The sequence below is a fragment of the Corylus avellana genome, chromosome ca2, assembly GCF_901000735.1.
Source record: "Corylus avellana chromosome ca2, CavTom2PMs-1.0".
Taxonomy (NCBI): domain Eukaryota; kingdom Viridiplantae; phylum Streptophyta; class Magnoliopsida; order Fagales; family Betulaceae; genus Corylus; species Corylus avellana.
The window spans coordinates 22,565,753-22,572,457 of NC_081542.1; positions in this window are offsets into that span (position 1 = coordinate 22,565,753).

Genomic DNA, 6,705 nt, shown 5'->3' on the forward strand with positions numbered 1-6,705 from the left:
CATGCATATGTTGGCCAAACACATTCATATGAGGAATTCAATAAAGTAGGGAATAACCAAGTTAAGCATTACAATATAATTATCACAAAGGCGCCAATATTAATATATTAAAGAGACATGATTAGGGTTTCAATCTAGCCCACAAAATTATTTAGTTACACATAAGTTTGATGCTAATCATCTTCATAATAAAATAAAAACAAAAAGAATAAACCCGAAAAACGCTTCCTTAAAGAGCCGTCAATCCTTCTCCTAAAGCTTTCTCTAAAAAATTGCCTGTTTTTCCTAGAAGCCTAGAGGTCTATTTATATGTTTAGAAAAACCCTAGAAATCCTAGAAACCCTAGTAAACTCGTAGGTTTTAGTCCTATTTCAAATAGGATTTGGAAAACCTAGTTTAGGAAAGGAAAAGGAGTCTTTGGCCGCATTAGAATTTTCTCCAGCGCCCGAGTGCGCTCGATCCTAGCCCGTATGCGCTCGAGCGTGTGGCTGCGCTCGATTGTTCCTCTTCTGTGCTCGATTGCATTTGAGTTCGATGCTTCTTCTTGAGCGTGCGAGTGCACGCCTACGCTCTCTCCTTGGCTTGGCTGCTCGAGCGCATGGCTGCATGGCTCGAGTCTAGACTTCCTCATCTTCAGAATTTTCCAAAATTGCCCTTTAAGCTTGACTTTTCTGGAATGCCTCATTTTCCTCAAAAACCTATAAAAAGACATAAACCACAAAAAAGAAGTAAAATTGCACAAACTAACAATACTAAGAGATTAAGAAATATAAATTAAGAGGTTAAACTATGAATATTTTAGCACTTATCACTACTCTCTTTCTCACTCTCGGTATCTAAAGTGAAGATGGCGTCCAAAAGTGATGGTATAGACGTATGTAGGAATGATTTTATAGACCTCTCATGATCATTTTGTAGGGCTGAGGTGTCCACGGTTTTTTTTAAAAAACTGGTAGACACTTATCGAACGTTCTGGACCCTACGTTGAACATTCGGACGTTCTGGACCCTACGTTGAACATTCGGCTACCTACTCGATCGGTTGGGGTCCAACTCGAACGTTTAGTAACCCACTCAAACATTTGTCGTCTTACTCGAACGTTTGACATGTCACTTGAATGTTTGATATCCCACTCAAACCTTTGACATCCCACTCAAACATTCGTCGTCCCGCGTAGTGTAGATCATTACTCCAAACTTGAATGTTCGGAGTCGAGCTTTCAATGTTCCAGTCGAGCGTTTGGTCCTTCCAGGAAATCCTTAAAAGATGGCAACACATTTTTGGACAACTTTTTGCTTTCTAGCAAAAACCACAAAAGTATTAACAACAATTTAAAACATTAAGTGCTCACAAACAACTTTCGCATTATGCTAAATAGACAAAAATTTCCCAATTAGTTTGTGGAAAACTACTACAAACCAACTTCTAAAAGCGACATATGTCTTTTAAGCTATTAAAAAAACATGTGAGAAGCATTTTACTAAAACAAAATTGTATTTCTCACATGGTAAGAGACATATGTTAGTTTGTCAAAAATTTGAGTCCATGCTAAATTAATGTATGTTTCTAGCATTTTTATTACTATATTTTTTATTTGTATCTTTTTTTTTCTTTTTTTTTTGACATGTCTGCATAAGAGAGAGGAAGGAGAATTTGAATTAGTGACCTCGATTTTATTAGGCGTAGTCCCAGCCAATTGAGCTACCTTTTGAGAACAATTATTGGGCTCTTTTGAAAATGCTTTTTATGCCAATAAGTTTTTTTTTTTCCTTCTAGAAAAAAAAAAAAAAAATTACAGAAGCATTAACAAAAAACTTAAAACATAGAGCACTCAAAAACTACCTTTATAGTAATGCTAAATTGATAGAAATTTCTTACAAACTAGTTTGTCAAAAATTTAACCTCTAAAAACAACGTGTTATTTAAGCTATTAAATAAGAAGTATTCTATTCAGTGGCGGAGAGACGTGGGGGCGACCTGGGGGCAGGCGCCCCTGGTAAAAAAAAAAAATTTAAATTTTTTCTAAGTATTTTTTGCAAAAATTTTGTTACTGCCCCTGGTAACAAAATTTTGTACCGCCCCTGGTAACAAAATTTTGTTACTGCTCCTACAAAAAAAAAAAGAAAAAAAACTCCATGTCCTCCAGGCTAGCTAGCTCCAACGCTAAACAAAAGAAAAAAAAAAAATTATCTTACCCTAAGTTGACAATCACCCAGAAAAAGGAAAAGATAAAAACTCTTGAGTTGGCCGGAGAGTTGGAGTGCGCTGCCGCAAAGTTCTTCAAGACGGTGACTCAGTGAGACGGATCAAACTCCTACTGTGACTCTGTCTCTGTGAGTATATGAATATCATCATTCCTCTGCAGTTGTATAACTTGTGTTGTATATTTTGATTTCTTAGAAGTTAGAAAAGTGAGGATAAGAGAAGATTTGAGGATGGTAGCAAATATTTTATTTTTAATTTTTTTGTTTGTTGCGCCCTTTACTCAGTTCATTGTATTTGTGCTGCTGGGGAGAACCGAAATCACTGTGTCACATGCGTGTTTAATGTTTCTCTCATTCTTTGTGCATTGTCAATGACTCAATTGTCCCTCTTTGGCTGTAGCTCGTTTTGGTTTCTTCATTTCTTGTTTTCATATTACAAAAAATAAATAAATAAATAAAGTCAAGAAATTTAATGTTTATTTATCAATATTTGGCATTTTCCTGTCATAACCCAAGTACCCAACCGAGTAAGTTGAGAGTAAAGTTTATAATTAAAGCCATTAAGGCCTTAATTTGTCTTGGTTATGACAGCGCCCGTAATTTGTCTCGGTTATAATTTAAGCTTTTTAGTTTGAATATATCTCTCATTTTCATCATTTTGTTTATCTTATTCTAAAACAATATTGTTATTTTTTTTTTGTAAGGTGTGTTTTATATACTTTGAGATTTTGTCAAGCATCAACGAGTTTCAGAAGATTATTGTTAATCCCAGGTTTGTTCTTTTTATTATTCATTTTAGGCTAATAGCTATCGAAATATGCTAATGATTTTATTAAAATATCATTAGAGTATGTTTCATTAACCATTAATTGTTTAGTGTGAGAAGTATTCAAACTAATAGATAAATAATTTTTCAGGTTTTTGAAAATCTTATATTACATTATGGGCAAGTCAAAAACAATTGATGCATTTTTTAAGAAAAAAGATGTTGATTCAAATTTTAAAATGTCTTCATCAACATCCAATCCTAAAACTTTAGCTCCACACCCTTCTAAGATGCTTTTTGTGATACATATATTGTGGTATAATTTTTTTTTATTATTATTATATTTACCATATTATAATAAAAATATAATATATAAAGAGAACAAAAAAAATTATTTTATCATTATATTTTATTTTTTTATTGACGCCCTTGGTAGAATGAATTCCTGGATCCGCCACTGATTCTATTAAAAAAATCATAATGTTTCTAACATTAATCTATTTGTATTACTATATTTTATTTTCATCCATGTGAAAATGTCAGTTTCATTGTTATAATTATCTCGACATGAGCAGAAGTTTGAATATTACGACTTATTTATTTATTTACTCGGAAAGTCGGGCTTCAGCATGTGCTGCTTCGATCTGTTGCATGTAGTTTTTAATTAATTGCAAGCCATTTGGCTAATGCTCATTGCCATCATGACTTGTCTTAATGATATATTTTTATCACTATATTTTATTTTCATCCATGTGAAAATGTCAGTTTCATTGTTATAATTATCTCGACATGAGCAGAAGTTTGAATATTACCACTTATTTATTTATTTACTAGGAAAGTCGGGCTTCAGCATGTGCTGCTTCGATCTGTTGTATTTTTTAATTAATTGCAAGCCATTTGGCTAATGCTCATTGCCATCATGACTTGTCTTATTGATATATTTTTATCACTATATTTTATTTTCATCCATGTGAGAATGTCATACGTTCACATTACGGATAGCATATGCTACTGTATTGTTTTTAATTAATTGAAAAACTAAGTGACTAACCAGCTCATTTCCATTGACCGCGTTGACTTTGAATGAAGTATGGTAATATATGCTGATCATTATAAACCCCTCAAAGCCTGATAGAAACTGCAATAGATTCCTCAAGGTTGGCTTGATTTGTTGAGGGTCTCTAAGCACTGGGAGTGTATATCTCTCAAATTCTTGACTAATTATCATTCATCTCTCCAGGTATTCATTAGTCTTTTCATGTGTCTTCTCCATCATCAGCATCCACTATTTATATCATCTCACTATATATATATATATATATATATATATATATATATATAAGCATTATATGTTTAATTAGTTAGAATTTAGAGAATACTTTATCTATTTCAAGTGAGGCAGTTCACATGATGAAATCTTTAGATATGGAAATTTCATTTTTCTTAAACAGACCAACATATAAAAACAATCGGAAAATTAATAGTCAAAATGAAGATAACCTTTCTTTATTTCTTTATTTTACTATATAGGGCATCGTTGTGCAAGAATATCACAATTACGATAAATAAGGCAAGATAGTCACACACAAATAATTCTAAGATTTAAGTAGTTCTCTCAATATGAAGTATGTTCACTCGCGGAGGTGATCATAAAGAAATTCACTATGAAATATAAAGTACAAAAAATATAGTAGAAATAAAATCATTCAGAACCCAATATCTTAATATACTCGAATCTCACTCTCACCTACCTATAACATATAAAAGAGAACTTTAGAATAGAAAAGATATTGCAACTCACATCGACAAATTAAATGGTGCATGTGCAATTCAAAGTCTTCTTCCTTCTTCTTTGTTGAGCGACTTCTCTTTACTGGGCTTCTCTCAGTGAGGCACTACAAATAGAAGACAACGCTCAGTTTCTTCCTCTCTTTAGCGCTTCTATCCCTTTTTCTCTCTTGTTTTTGTATGGGCGGACGCCCCCGCTTACCCTCAAGTAGCTCCGTTACTGAACACATGGTACTTTAGAGACTAAGTTAGAAAAATTTTTGTTATTATCATGTACAATAATGATGAACAATATAGAATCGAAAAGAGAGAGATTAAGAAAGGGTAAAGAGACAGATCATTTAACGTGGTTCGGCAATGTGTCTACATCCATAGGAGTGAGTGCGCCTATATTTCACTATTCAATGATTTAGAGTTACAACATTATATATTTATAAGAAAACTCTTGTTGTAAGTATTTTGGAAAACCCCAAAATACCCCCCACAACTTATTTGTCCCCAAGCCCATATAAACTAATAACACTCAATGGGCTAGTAGTAGAATATGAACCACTTGTTCCAACAATTTTCTTACAACCCAATTTGTACCAAAATTTTGGGTCATTGACTTGTTATATCATTGAATTGTTGAGCATTCTTTAGTGCCATTCGTGACGACGTTGTGCCTTCTTTTTTTCTTTTTTTTTACCTTTTTTTATAAATTCATAAAACATAAGCTTGGTATTTCTGTCATGGTGGTTCCTACATACTAATTTACTGCTTCACAAATTTCATTAAGCAAACTTTATGAAAAACAATTGATAATTTGTTGTGAGGGATGGCTTAGTGCAGTGCGATTGTTCTGCTAAATCATCTTCATAATTATCACATGCTAAGCAACTACAATGGTGAGATTTACCCTCTCTCTCTATATGTAATTAACTAGTGACTCAATACATAAAATATCTAAAGGTGTTCGTATCACAATTTCTTCTACAAATATAAATATTTTTGTTTTTTTAAGATGAATGAGTCATTTTTGTATTGATGTAAAAACAATCTCTCTAATTTTTAGATGAATAAATATTTTTGTTGCTATAGATAACTCTCCAATTCAAACACCAAGCACCTGGCCTTGAGGGTTTTGTTTTGTTTACGAAATCTTGCCATTTATTACAGCTTTTATTGGCCGTTTTAGTTCGCTTGATGGGCTGGATCATTCATTTGACCCAGTCCCGACTGTTCTTCGGAAGGCTCCATCGCCTTTATTCTTTATTTTCTTGTAATTTCCTTTCCCCTTCCCCCACTTTGTAAAAAAAAAAAAAAAAAAGCCACCTGGCCTTCATGTTGGAGGTCTTTGATACTTAAAATAAATTATCATATTCCTAATGTTCCATTCGTTTTGGCGTAAAATGTTTTCTAAAAAAATGTTCTCTATTTTTGGGTGTTGTCTGGCCTTGACCGGGATGCCCTGAGACCATGCCAAGACACCGACCCCGTCAAGATCCTACCATGACACCACTGGAACTCGGTCAGGGCACAGCCACAACTCTGTCAGGACCCATAGGGACTCGGTTGAGACCAGACCAAGACACTGCCAAGACTTGGTCGAGACTTGACCGAGAACTTGCTGGGACCCGACCTAGACACCACCAAGACCGGGTCAAAACATTATCGTAGCTAATATGATTGATCGAAAATATATATATATATATATATAATTCTGATTTTTCGTAGGCGCCCAGCAACGTCGAAACAAATGGAGCCTTAAACTAAAATAATTGCCAAATGAATAACTTATTTATGTTAATAGATATGATACTTAATTTTTTGTGGTCGCTCCTCATCTGCTCATCTATTTAAATATTCTATACACTTACACAATACCATATTAATTATGTACTGATCATGTGTTAGATCTATCTGATTTTATTTCCTGCAAAAGAAGAAAAGGTCCAAGTGGCCGGC